Below are 14,254 nucleotides of genomic sequence, written 5' to 3'. Positions count from 1 at the left end.
TATGTTTGTTGTTTTTCAGTTTTACAAGAAAAGGAGAAACCTACAAACAAACACTTTTAAACAAGGAAACCAGAAACAAAATTCAATGGTTCGGTTTCTTAAATAGAACTTGTCATTGGACCCAGCTCCTTGAGTTAACTGCGTTTTTGTGGTTCCTTGAGCAGTAATGATTTAGTTTCTATAATTTATTGTTGAATTTAGCCCTTTTACTGTAACTGATTTTATTGGTAAATTCTGGTTCATGTTCTCTTGTCTATTAGGTCCCTTTTGTGCCTTTGTCTTTGTCTCCATGTCTGGTCGTCCGTGTTTACGTTTCTGTGCATATCACTCCCTCACCCTCGGTGTGTCTTAGACTACGTCCACATGTACACGGGTAAACTGAAATTTTCCGTTTTCGTTTAAAAAAAAAAATCCCATTCACATGTAAACGCAAAAAACAAAGTGAAACGCTATTAAGAACATGCCAAAGCAACAGGTGGCGATATAATCCTAACTGTGTAGGAATGTTGACCAATCAGAAATCTAGAAGCCTGGGAGGGAAAGGGTAAACAAAGATGGTGCATGGAAGCAGAAATGAGTCCTAAGTATGGACAGACAGTGGAATTATTCCTCAATATCACACTGGAATATAAAACACAAGAAAACGTGAAAAAGTGCAGACAGTAAGATTAACAGTAACAGTATTTTGTCTCTATCTGCCATTGTAGAAATTCATCTCATGTAAACAATAAGGTGGCGCACAGCATGATGTCAAAAAAGGCTTTGAAATCTCGGTTTTCCTCATCCACACGTAAACACAAAAACAGAGTTTTCGAAAATCATCTTTTTAAAATTCTCATTTACAAGTGGACGAAAGGCCCAAAGCCATAGAAACAGCTGTCTGTACATGTGGACCGTAGCCTTAGTTGTGTCGTTATATTTCATCTCCCTTTTCTGTTCCCATGTTCCCCTCCTTGTGTTTCATTTCGTGTTCCCCTTGTCATACATTCATGTATGTCCTCTCTGTGTAAAATGTTTCTGTGATTTGCTACTTCCTGTTTTATTTGCTAACTATTTGTATTTGTTTATATATGTAACCTTTATCTCTCTTCAGACTTTGTCAGGTTGTCTGTTTGTAATACCCATGTTTGTTCCCTTGTGTGTTTTATGCTCCTGTTTTGAATTTCCACAGCACCTCCATTTGGGTCCTTCTTGCCTAACCTTGACAAAAATGTACTAGTTGATGAGACAGAAGAATTATTTTAGTTCAAAAGGGTGACTCTACAACTTTTTAACTTTTAAATGCAACTGTTTAACTGTTTCTGTTTTACTATTGTACAACACTTGTGCTTTTTTTAACCTTCTCCAAAGATGTATGTATGTATAGGTTTCTGCCAAATAATGCAACACAGACTAATTGGTGGCTGAAAGTGCTTAGTTCCATGCCTAGGCACCAGTAATGCGACACAGTGACCCAGGACAAATTCTGCCTTCCAGCTCACTGTACTGCAGTGCTTCTCAATTATTTTCTGTTATGCCCCGTCTTAGGAAGAGGAAAACGCCCACCACTCTCCCCCGCGACTACAAACAGTATCATTTGTTTATAAAATTGTTATTATAAGTACATCTCCGTATAACATTGTATCCTTATAAACATTAAAAAAAAGAGAGAGAAAGAAATTTGGATCAGCTTAAAACAAAGAATAACTTTATTAACATTCTTTTTTAGTCTGTAACAGAAAAGATTTGAAGTGCATGTAGTACTGCAACTCTCTAAACTACTACTACATTTAATAATATATATGTGTTAGTCCCCGTAGGGAAATTACCCATATGGAAAAGATATGTATAAATCTTATAAAGTTTGTATCTGTCTTGTGTGAAACTTGTATGAAAAGCATACAAGAGTGAATATATAAATGAAGCTCCCTTGAAAAATTATATAAATGAAACTTGTATGTTTTGGATACTTACTAAAACAATATATGAAAGTAATGAGAAAGTGGCCACTTTCATGAGTAAATCATATAAGCCTTATATGATTCACTATATGAAGTAGGCCACATCTTATGCAAGTCTTTTATAAGTTTTTACTATTTCTTTTCCATATGGGTATTCCTCTGCATTTAACCCATTCACCTAGTGAAGCAGTGGGCAGCCACCAGTATGTGGGGATGGTACCTTGCTCAGGGGTACTTAAGGGTAGCCATTCAGTGGATTCAAACCCCTGACTTTGTGATCATGGGGCAACAACTTTACCTACTGAGCTATCCCTGCCCCAACTAAGATATGCCCCAATTTGCATCAATTTGCCTGAAAAAAAAAAAAAAAGAAAGAAAAAAACCTAAATCCTTATTCAAACTATAAACATGTTTTGACACAGTCGACACAGCGATCTTTCCTCTTCTTGCACCGTAGTCACAGTGAAGCCAAGCTCTACATATGCTTCGTCATAGTTCCTTTTCTCATTTGTCTCATTATCTCCGCCTTTCTTTTCTTCACTGTTAAATATCTTTCCTTTTTGCTTGATGGTTTGTTTACTATTCTTCTATTCTTGGTGCAAAAAACACTGCCACCTACTGTGGTGGATGTGCAATTACACTTTATTCTAGTATGGCAAAAAAGCATGTTCCACCGGGTCACGCGCACCCCGCTTGACATCGCACCGCCCCCCCACCCCACTATTTGAGAACGCTGCTGTAGTGTGAGGCCCTTTTTTCACTGAACTGGCTTAAATTATAGTCTATATGACAAGTACTTAAATTAACTCTTTTGGGGAAATATTGTAAAATTAACTTATCGACGTCATATTTCACAAGGATCTTCATAAATTATAAATAGCCCAATAAAAAAACTATTTGTCGGGGGGGGGGGCACGTTAGGAGACCCAGGGTCCTGTGGAGTCGTGGAGTTAAGCCCAGACTGACAGGTGTTTTTGAAAGTAAAGCCCATGTCACAAGGCAGAAATTGGTCTCTATCAGCCTGCAGTCTCCATCATAGGATGTCTGTGATCGCAGAAAGGCACAATGAGAAGCTCAGGCTGTAGTGGAGTCACGTGACTCAGGAGACCTCTACAGCAGCCACAGCGATGTGAGGCCGACAGCTCTCGCTACCCGTGTGTTGACTTGCTGTCAGCAACTATCAGCTGCAGCCGTTAATGATCTTTGCACAGGTTCCCGGATCAGAAACTTTTACACCTTGTACTTGCCTTTCCTTCCTTTTGGTGACCAAAGGCTTTCTGGTATAGGTATTCTGAAATCTACATTATCTTTCAGTTTTGGGTAACCTTACCTTTCTTTTTTAACCTCTGGCAGTTCACAACTTACCTTTGTACCATTTCAAGCTATTCATTGGACTTGAACGACTTGAACTGCAATAAATAATTGGAAAAATGAAGGTGTTCTAAAACTTTTGACTGGTAATGTATGTATTCCCCGACATATCAGGGGGTGAGCTGTAGTTTAGATTGAACTTGTGATTGAACTTGACTTCACGGATTGACTCCGTGACGTCAAGTCTTTTGGCATGCGTGTTATCCACAGAAACCTCTGAATCTCCACTAAAAGCTCATATAAACCTTTTCTACAAAACAACCAACCAAACAACCAAACACAGCGAAAACAACAAACAATTAAAAGAGCAGATGCATAATTTCACAAAATATGCCTAAACACAAACAACCAAGCCATGAACTCACTCAACTTCATTTAACCAAGCAAACGCCACATTGTCTAAAAGCAGAGATCGCACAGATTACAAGACTGCAAGTTTCGTCATACCCGACCAAAATTCCAGCCGCAAAAGAAGACTACAAATATATTTCAAATTCGAAAAACAATAACATGGAAACTTGCACATGCTATTTTTCTCTGTTTCTCTCGCCAATAGCCGCTGTAGCTCCTTTACTGGACACAATCTGGTTGTTAAGTGCTGACATATGAACCCTGCTTCCGGGTCCAAACTACTCTGCGTTTATTAATGCTGTTGTGTTTTTAACATGTTTTAATGCTTTGTATCTTGTTCTATTTAATCTGAATAAGCCCCTAAAAAGAAAAGTCAGTGATCACTGTCGGCCCCTCTCGGTTTTTATTATCACTATTCATTGGCAGAACATTTTAAAGCTCTGTTTTTAAAACCTCATTTTTCACTGTTTCATTTCAGCAGCATCAGTCTTTGCACAGATAATATCCATATGTTGATTCCTGGTTTTCTGGAGTTTATTGTCTTCTGAAGCATATTTTCAAAGTGGTTATATGCAATAAAATCCAAAAATAAATTAGGCAAAGAAAAAAATGTTAAAGCTTTTCTATGTTCCAGCCTCAGTCATTTAACATCTGCTATAATATTTACACTGATGAAAGCGTTAGCTTTATTTTGATACCAAGATTGTTTACACAGAGTTTGTAATTGCAGAGAAATACTTTATTCATTTTGGACATGTCAGTTTGGAGCAGCAAGCTCAGAAACCCCCTTGGTGCTTAAGATGTTAAATCATGTCCAAAAACAAATGTTATTTTCAACCATATAGTGGCTAAAATAGCACTGGTATACTCATTCAAATCAACCATTCAACATTTTCTTGTTTATAAAATTATAAAATAAAAAATGTGATGAACTCAAATTGCAGAAACAAAAGCAGTGACAAAAAATACGACTGACCAAGAACAGTCACAGGTATCACAGCTGGTTTATTTAACGTTTTCTTTAGTGTGTGGGGAGACACCGACATGCAGAGTTTAAAACATTCTTTATTTTGCAATGGATGACTTTTCATCTGGTGGAATAATTTCACAGCAGGAATTTCAGGCTGTTGCCATATTTGGTCGTATTTAAACAAGCATGCTCGCTGCAGTGTGCCGGGTAGAAAGTTTTTTGGTTGGAGGGGAGGAGGGAGGATTTATTATGAATTCGCACCGTGTGAGAAAAAAAAAACTCACAGTGAATTACATGCAGATAGCTTAACATTTCCATGGCAACCTATACTCGATGGTTACAATAAAGCTATTTTAACCATTGTACGTGGAAAAACTGTAAAGGAGGAAATCTTGATGCATGTTCGATCATCCAGGTGAGTAAAACCCAGGTTGATTCTGTTCATCACTGGGAGAAACCTTTCGTCACTCACCCGGGTGACTTCTTCAGTCTCAGCTGACTGCAGGTTTGCAACCTTATAAACAGGACATTTGCACAATGAGTGAAACTAGCACCACTGAATGAAAAATGGGCTGTGAGGTCAGTTCCTTGATCATTAATATGCAAATATGCAAAAAGCTGATGTGTACCGTAAATCTACGCATACGGATCAGTATTTAAGGTTTGACTCTCATCATCCACTGGAGCATAAACTGGGTGTCATCAGAACGCTACAACACAAAGCAAACACATCCCCACAGACACAGCGGCCAGGGAAGCAGAAGAAGATCACATCAAGAAGGCCCTGAGTAAATGTGGTTATCCCAGCTGGACATTTGTGAAACCTGGGAAGGTGCCTAAAGAAAGCTCCAGCCGATCCAGGAGAGAAGGACAACCGCCGCCTAAGCGAAAACCTGTAGTGATCCCATATGTGTCAGGAGTATCGGAACAGTTGAGAAGCATTTTTTCTAAACACAGCGTCTCTGTGGCTTTCAAACCCCAAAACATGCTGCGCCAAAAAACTGGTCCACCCCAAGGATCGGGTCCCCCAACACAAACAGAGTAACATAGTGTACGCTGTTAAGAGCCAGGAGGATTGCCAGGATTTATACATCGTGGAAACCAAACAACCTCTGGCTAAGAGGATGGCACAACACAGAAGAGCTACCTCGTCAGGCCAGGACTCTGCAGTCTATTTACACCTACAGGCCAGTGGACACTCTTTCAATGATGAGGATTTACACATCCTGGACAGGGAAGAACGCTGGTTTGAGGGCGGAGTCAAGGAGGCCATTTACGTGAAAAGGGAAAGACCATCTCTGAATTGAGGAGGGGGCCTAAGGGTACATCTGTCGCCATCTTACAATGCTGTGATTGCAGCCATTCCCCAACTCTCTGTGAATGGTACTCATGGCCATTGATCAGTGGTTGTTGATCAATGGCCATGACAGTTTGCATATTAATGATCCAGGAACTGACCTCCCAGCCCATTGTTCATTCAGTGGGCTGGTTTCAGTCATTATGCAAATGTACTGTTTATAAGGTTGGGGAAACCTGTAGTCAGCTGAGATTGAAGAAGTCACCTGGATGAGTTACGAAAGGTTTCTCCCACTGAAAACGCTACGTCCAGATGAACAGAATCAACCTCTTGGGATGTACAGGAGAAAAAAAAAGGTTTTTGTCCCGGTCGCAGAACAATGGACTGGCTCTTCACCGTTTTGAGGATTGTTGCATAATTTGCAACAATCCTCTGTATAACATTCAGGTATACAAAGGAGACTGTTCATGGAGGAGCTTGGGCAACAACTGGTGATACCTCACATCAAGCGACGGAGTTTAGCAATTAAGCTACATTTCTTTTGCTCTTCCTTCTATAGTGATCTCAGAATTTGAACTACTGTATTTGCACTGTGATTTGTTATAATAAAGTTTGACTTGACAGGCTATTCCCTGCACACCAGCAGCAGCCAGACTGGTTATGGAGAACCAGTCCTTCCTTGCCTAGCTGCCCCTCCTGGCTCATCACCCAAAAGCAGAGGGTGCAAATTCTGCCCTCGCCAGAGTGATCTCAAAACATCAAAAATGTGCCAAAAATGCAATGCATACATCTTATAAGTCAGGTAACAAGCTGGAATAAAGTTGAACAAAAAATTGAAACACAGAGGTGGGTGATAATACTTTATGCCTTATAAAAAGTGAAACCAGACGGGGTCATTTTTAACCCAGGAGGACAACAGGTGTGATAATGTGCAGCCATTAAAAAAAATTGAAGTGGTTTAAAACCAGCATCCTATCTCAACATCTACTTATATCAGTCTGTGATGATCTATCAAAACAAGTCACTCTGATTGTTAACTATAATAAGAATACTTGATGATTTTATTTATTTTTACTCAAAAAAAGGTCATGTGAATGAGGTCTTATTGGCAAATTTCAGATGGCATAAAGAAATTATGTTAATGTGTCTGAACAAGCTGTAATTGGAAGTGTAACAGAATTAGGTGAAGTATCAACTTTCTATTCTTTAAATAACAATTAAACCACATGGGGTCCATTTTGACCCTAGAGGACGAGGTGTGATTGTGTGATGCCATTAAAAAAATTCAAATGTTTCAAAAACATCACTGAGTAGTAAATATCCAAATTTAGTGAGGATGCTAAGTCAAAATAATTTAATGTTCCATTTTATTTTGACTCAAATACAGGATATACTTTAATGGAAACGAGTTCTATTGGCCCTAAATTCCAAAATGAAGAGAAGATTTTATGGTAATGAACTGAACTAAGACTAAAGATGTAACACAGAACTATATACACTATAGGCTTTAAATAACAGTCAAATAACATGGGGTCATTTTTGAGTGTGAAATTTCTTTGAGCAGTCTCAACAGATCTCTAACTCTTTGTCAGCTTTGCTACAGTGTTGTATCAGATTTCATTGCTTTTACCTAGATGTACTTATTAAACTGGCCACTGAACATCCAAACTTCATCTGAGGTTTCTTTAACAGTCACAGAAAAGAGAAATGAATCTGAACATGAGTCACAGGAAGTACTTGGAAAAAACAGAGAAGCTTGATAATGCTCAGAAAAAGTTCTGCACTACTACACACTTTACACAGTTTTACTGCCTCTAACACATTGTGTCAAATGAGTGCTGCATTGACTGCAAGGATAAATATGAGAGACATACCAAATAACATGGGAACAGGCCAGGACTTTGAAATGGTGACCAAAAACATGGTTAGACCAAATGATTCTGACATTTACGTCCATTTGTGCATTAGTGGGAAGGAGAGAGGCGCAGAAAGTGCAAGAGGGGAAAAAAGGATGATGACTATATAAGAAAAAGAATTTCAAGGTTGTGCTTCTTCCACTTTACCCTGACCCTGAGCTTTGAGTTCACCAGACCCAAATCAAACCTGCATTAGTAAGAATTCACACTGTAAATCATTCTTTACAAAACAGATCATGTGTCCAGAGCAAGGATAGATTAACAGAGTACAGCGTCAATCTCAACTAGCGTATTATAGTTTATGACAGCAGTATGTATTTGATTTCTCCCCACAGCAACACAATAAACTGTACAGTAAGTTCACATTACATCTAATCCACTTGTCTTGCATTTGTGTGACTGGTCATTGCACAATGCTTGTGTAAACGCAGGTGATTAACACAAGAAAGACTGTTCATTTTAGCTATTTTTAAGCTCTTAATACGCAGCAGTAAGAGCTTAAGGACACTGCAATGTAATGTGTCACTGTGATTTGTTGACTGCATCCACAAACACAGCTGAGTGAGTTAGGTTAGCGGGAACTGGAAAAAGATTTTCTGTCACCATCCCTGTCCAAAAAGTTTTAGTTCATCTCCAAAACACAAATGAATATGGGGTTTTTCTTTCAAACTACTCATCACACAATTTTGTTTCTGTGTGATGTTTTGAGATTAATGATGTGCACCAGAAGGCATTCTTCAACAGCCCTGTTGGCAACAACAGCATAAACAGGTATTCCATGACCTTTAACAGTGAACAATGTTTAAATCATACTACCTGAAAACACACTTTGCTTGTTTTCCATTTGTCTGAAAAGATTTAGACCAATTTATATAATTTTTTAATCACAAAATATTGTGCATAGATAACAGTCTTAGAATTCCTTTATTGTTCGAGCTCTAGCTGCCAATGGACAGATTCTTATAGCGCTTTTCTACTCTCCTGGAGCACTCGCTCTATACATGCTGCATTCACCCAAGCACTTTGTTCTCTTAAGCTAATATTCACACACATTCATACTCCGATGGAGTTAGTATCTTGCCCAAGGACACTTGGCTACTTGAATACTGGTAAAAACCCAACCTTCCAATCAGTAGATGACCTGCTCTACCTCCTGAGTTACAGCCACCCCATAGATGTAGCCTGAGTTTAGATCATGGAGGCACTTAAGTCAGCACAAGGCCCCGTTGGCTTTTTTTTCTCTGTCATGCAGTCATGCATGGAGATTTCAACTGTGACTTAAAAGAATATGGAGTCATTTGTTTTTTTGGTTCTTCTGTTTTTTGTTTTTTTTTGGGGGGGGGGGGGGGGGGGGGGGGGGGGGTTGCCACGTGTGATAACTTCACTCTTAGAGACGGAGAAAAAAATGAGTAAGAGAGGACAAGAGAGGAAGATGAGAGGTTATTTTTAAAGCAAGCCCTGCCGATAAACTGGAAATGTAAAGCTTAAATGTGAATTTGTGTGCAGTATGTTAGATTTTGACAGTAAATCTACATGATAGGTTGCTCAAGTTATCTTGCCATTTTATATAGAGAAATATCTTTAATATCAAATTAAATGGTAAATGGACTGGTTCTTGTAAAGCACTTTTCTACTCTACCTGAGCACACATGCTTCGTATGCCTCATTCACCAATTTACACACATTCATACAAATTCATTCTCTAGCAGACACGTCAGAGAGAAACCTGGCCCACATAGCAAAATTGGTATGGCCTGGATCTGGCCCACACAATGTGCTTACACATGGCCCACATATCGCAAAGAATGACGGCCCTTTGGTGGCCCAGATCTGGTTTGCCAGATGTGGCCCACACATGGGCCAGCACAAGGCCAGTTGCAGGCATACTGGTGGTCCTGTGCTGGTCCATATAGCGCTTTTCTAGCCTCCCAGATTACTCTAAGTGCTCTATACAACATGCCACATTCACACACTTTCTCTAAACTGAGTGCTTCCTAACTACATTCACACACATTCACGCAGACTAGAGGACCCAGGGATCAAACCACTAACCTTCCGATCAGTAGGTGACCGGCTCTACCTCCTGAGCTACAGCCACACAGTGGTAAACATGAGTAAACCCTCACTAGGTTTTGGATAAAGTGTACACTCACAAACCTGTCAAACCTGCATTTGAAACATTGGCTACCATAGCAGTATAGTATTGCAACATGGCATTTGGGTCTTCTACCTAAAATAGGAAAATAGGAACATAAATATTGCCATCATTGCCAGACCTGGCCCACATCTGGTTGACATACACCCTGCCATGACACCAGTCAGTCAGAAGTGCCAGCTTGATGCTGGATCTGGGCCAGACCTGTTTTCTATGAGCCTGGGCCACATACAGCAAACCACAATCAGGCCAGATGTGGCATGCCATCACATAGACAGTGCCATCTATGCCAGGCCTGGCCCATATCTGGATGACATACGTCTTATCATGCCAGAAGTCAGCCAGCAGTGCCGGCTTGATACCACATCCGGGCCAGACCTCCTTACTATGTGGGGGGGTTTGCATGTCGGCATGCAGACTGGGATCCAAACACTAAACTTCTGATTAGTAGATGGCCTGTATGACATTCCACGTTATTCAACATTGGTACAGTTTCAACACAATATCACAGCAAAGCATGTCATGTCATGTCAGACGCACCCGTCCACTGTGTCCATTTCACACTTTGCCTCTCCAAAGCGTGAAATGTACACACACACAGAAGTTGCAGTACCAACGGGGGGGATCATTTATTTAAAGCTAAGAAGTTGCTATTGTGCAAGGAAGGTATGACGTACATTTCAGGGTCCTTCTATGCCAGAAATGATTAAGCTAGGTGGCTAATATGTATTTATATGTAAATGTGTTTGTAATGTCTGCCTGATTATTTTCATGTTGGCTTGAAATAAAATATCTCTCTGCAGGTCCTGCAGCTTACTGCAACTTCTGCATGTGTGTCCATTGAATGCTGTGGACCGTTATGTCTGTTACAGGTTTTGCAGTTTGGCAGTTTACAGTGACTAGTACAGGGCCAAGAGTATCCATGGCCACTGCTAGAGGAGTAGGTCCTGGGTAGCAGCAGAGACATTATCAGAGTGGCATGTCACTCAAAGAAATCTGAATTGAGATTAGAATTCTAAAACGTAAGCATCGATAAGATTTTGCTGGATGTTCTGTATATGTAGTTTTTATGTCTCCTTGGCCACTGAAATAAAAGTTAATTCAGATGTTGCTTCCAAATATGAGCAAAGATGTATTTCAACATGGCTGCTTAGTGACAGGACTTGCTTCTATTTGTCTTGGTGCTGGTGACATCTGGCTCTCAGAGTAATAGTTAATCACGAAGGGTAACAGAGGGCATCTTTTAGTGTTAAAGTTCAGTTTCTGTAGCTTCAATATGTTGACAACCGGTCAAGAGAACAAGATCGGGGACAGCCAATAAATATGCATTTACATGTGTTTTAACTTAAAAAAGAGCAGTCTTTACTTTGTATATTATTATTTTTAAAGGCTCGAGATGTGATTAAACTAATGAAGTTGATAAAGAAAATATTGTCCAAGCACACACATCTTTTAACTGTGGGAGGAAGCTGGAATACCTGAAAAGCAACCCCCCCCCCAGGAGATTTGAACCAGGAACCTTCTTCCTGTGAGGCAACACTGCTAACCACTGCAGCTACTCCGTGTTTAAAAGAAATGCCTTTTATTCTGGTGCAAAATCAACCTTTTTAATGGACTTGGACGCTATAAAACCCTAAAGTTTAATGTACAATGGCATAAAGCTGGAGCACATCCTCATACTGTGTTGAGTTTTGCAAAAACGCCTTGAACTGAAACCATTACACAATTACAAACACTGTCACAGGAGGATTCTTGTTAATAATGCCAATGAATAGCAAATGCTGCTTCCACCCTCCCTATCAGGTAATTATGCATTTACAATGTGTTATTGTGTGGAATATCAACGCTTTCTCCTTATGCTGAATGTATAAATAGAGAGAGGGTAAACTAAATTTTGTGTCTGATGTTTTGTCTAAGTCACTTCTGTAAGAAATGACTGTACTGCATAACTGAGATTTCCACATTGTGTGGGAGAATAATCACGATAAAATAATCCTTTCAGAGCTGACACTCACACTGCCCACACTGTTATCATTAGCCTACCAGTTGGTCTTCTTGAATTAGAAACATGCTGGATCTGCATGTCCTCTCATCCTCAGCCACAGGCGACAACTGACATAGCTCCTCTGAGCTCACAACTCCTCACTGGAGCGGAAGATACAGTGCGTACATCCCCGCATGAGACTGCAACATACAGCACGTCTGACATTTCATCAACCTTTGCATTTAATGTCGAGATAAGCTCATTTTCGGCCAACGTAACCTTGACTGCTTTTCTCCACAAAAACCTCCATCCAGCTGTGCCAGTGCGGTCTGCACAGGCACATCCAGTCCAACAGCATCGAGGTATTCCTTCATCAGTTGTGTCTGACTGGCACGGAGCGAAAGCCACATTACATATCCAGTCATTCGTTATGTGTCTTTTGAAGCCCACAGCCCCCCCGCAATACCCTAGCTTATTATTCACATTGTCTTTGGGGAAATCCTTCAAATTTCGACACACCTTCTCTTTAGCTTCACTGGCTTCTTGGCAGCACTATTTTCTTTGCTAGCGGCTAGGCGCCGATCACATCCACAAACTTTGACTTGCACTGATATTGATGACGCGTTGCGTGGAGACATTTAACCGATTTCTGCTGAACACCTCGAAGATTTTCGTCAAAATATGTTAAAGATTTGACAGCTTAAGAACAGAGTAATACCACCTCAAATCAGCCGACAATTTGAAAGGCGACAGCAGCGTACATTCCCACGCGCGAGCCTGGCACGTTCTCAGGGCTGCCGCTGGATCTTCCATTAACGCCGCTGCAGCTCAGGGCGAAATAAATGTGAAGCATACGGCTGTTAATGACAGCTGTCACATTACGAAGCGCGTCTAAAGGTATCACCGGGTATCATTCTGTTACCGGTGTGACTCATTCCAAAACAGGTAGCGGATGTATTGATAAACTGTTGTATCCTGTCACGCGCTCCAACCTGAATCTATCAATTAAAGCACATCTTACCTCTGGCAGCTCCTTACACCATCGCTGAAAGGACGCACCGGCTGCTAAATCCAAAAGCACGTCGGTATCTGGAAGCAAAGCGATGACTACAGAGTCACCGGTGGAATGTGTGTGTATGTGTGTGTATGTGTGTGACTCGCTTGGATGTGCGTTTCTGCGTGAGCGTGGATGTGGGGGCACGGGTGGCGCAAGACAGCCGTCCGCAAACGATAAATTACCAACAGGCAGCCAGAATGACACCGGAAGACCGGCGGGTTACAGCAAGTTTTAATGAATTAATATGGCTTACCTACCAAAATTAGACTGGGATCTTTCTGGAATTTGTACTATCCTCAGGTCATCCTTTGACAGAGGTGTCGTTATATACGAGCCTCCAGGCAGACATGTGTTCGAACTGTTTCATATACACCTAATGCAGATCTGCTTTTTTAACATGTAAATGCCCTAAACAGCATATCTAGCCTTTGGCAACCATGTGACACCATCAGTGACTACTGCAATCAATAATTCAAAATCAGTCCAAAATATTTGAGTTCTTTTTCTGATACTGATACAGCATACATTTATGTAAATACAATCATGTGTATTTTATTTTGAAACAGAAAGGAAGTGCAATTTTGTTACTGCAACAAACTTAACTCCGGGGGAAAAAGGACTTGGAGAGTTGAGGGTTAAGATAAAGGAAAACAGGAATCTTAGTGTGTTGATAAGGTTTTTAATCAATGTAATTTTGAGCAGAGACTCCATTTCCAGCCTTCTAGTAACCTATATGCAGCAATTTCTCATTTTTCTGTATCAGTTTATCATAGAAATGTCTTTATGTATAAATTTGGAGGTACACAAAAATTATGCGTGAGGTATATCATTTTCATGTATTGAGTATAATGCAATGGAGCTCTTATTCATTACTGTAAACACACAGACATATAACCAATTTAAATGAAGTTGTTCACCTGCTCTTTTAAGTGATAAACTAAAGGGTTGTCTATCTATCTGTCTGTCTTTCTTTGCCAAAAACGCTAATGGTGAGCTATAATTGTTTATAGTCTGCTGGCGATATTCACATGTTGGTGAAATCTTAAACGTAGACAAGCTTGGTTTTGGCTTCATTTTTAGCTCTTAAATGGATGTGGGCACTCCCTTATTTCATCATTTCCATATAAAACATCAGGTTATACTGGCAATGGAAAAACACAGGAAAAAAAGTAACACTAGCACAGTAAACACATAATAACATGTAAATCAACAC

The 14,254-nt window shown here is 40.1% G+C and overlaps 1 protein-coding gene across 4 annotated transcripts in view; it reads right to left on the bottom strand.

Moving 5' to 3' along the window:
* The window catches only part of dlgap1a (discs, large (Drosophila) homolog-associated protein 1a), a 174,806-nt gene extending 161,639 nt beyond the window's left edge, over positions 1–13,167 (bottom strand). For all 4 annotated transcript variants that reach the window (XM_063460965.1, XM_063460964.1, XM_063460967.1 and 1 more), the window contains exon 1: positions 13,006–13,167. The gene's annotated coding sequence lies outside the window, so the exon portion shown is untranslated. The remainder of the gene's footprint in view (positions 1–13,005) is intronic.
* Between the last annotated feature and the right edge of the window lie 1,087 nt (positions 13,168–14,254).

The sequence above is a fragment of the Pelmatolapia mariae genome, linkage group LG18 (assembly GCF_036321145.2).
Source record: "Pelmatolapia mariae isolate MD_Pm_ZW linkage group LG18, Pm_UMD_F_2, whole genome shotgun sequence".
Taxonomy (NCBI): domain Eukaryota; kingdom Metazoa; phylum Chordata; class Actinopteri; order Cichliformes; family Cichlidae; genus Pelmatolapia; species Pelmatolapia mariae.
Note: the sequence above shows the minus strand (reverse complement) of the source record. Positions and strands in the feature narration are given on the sequence as shown.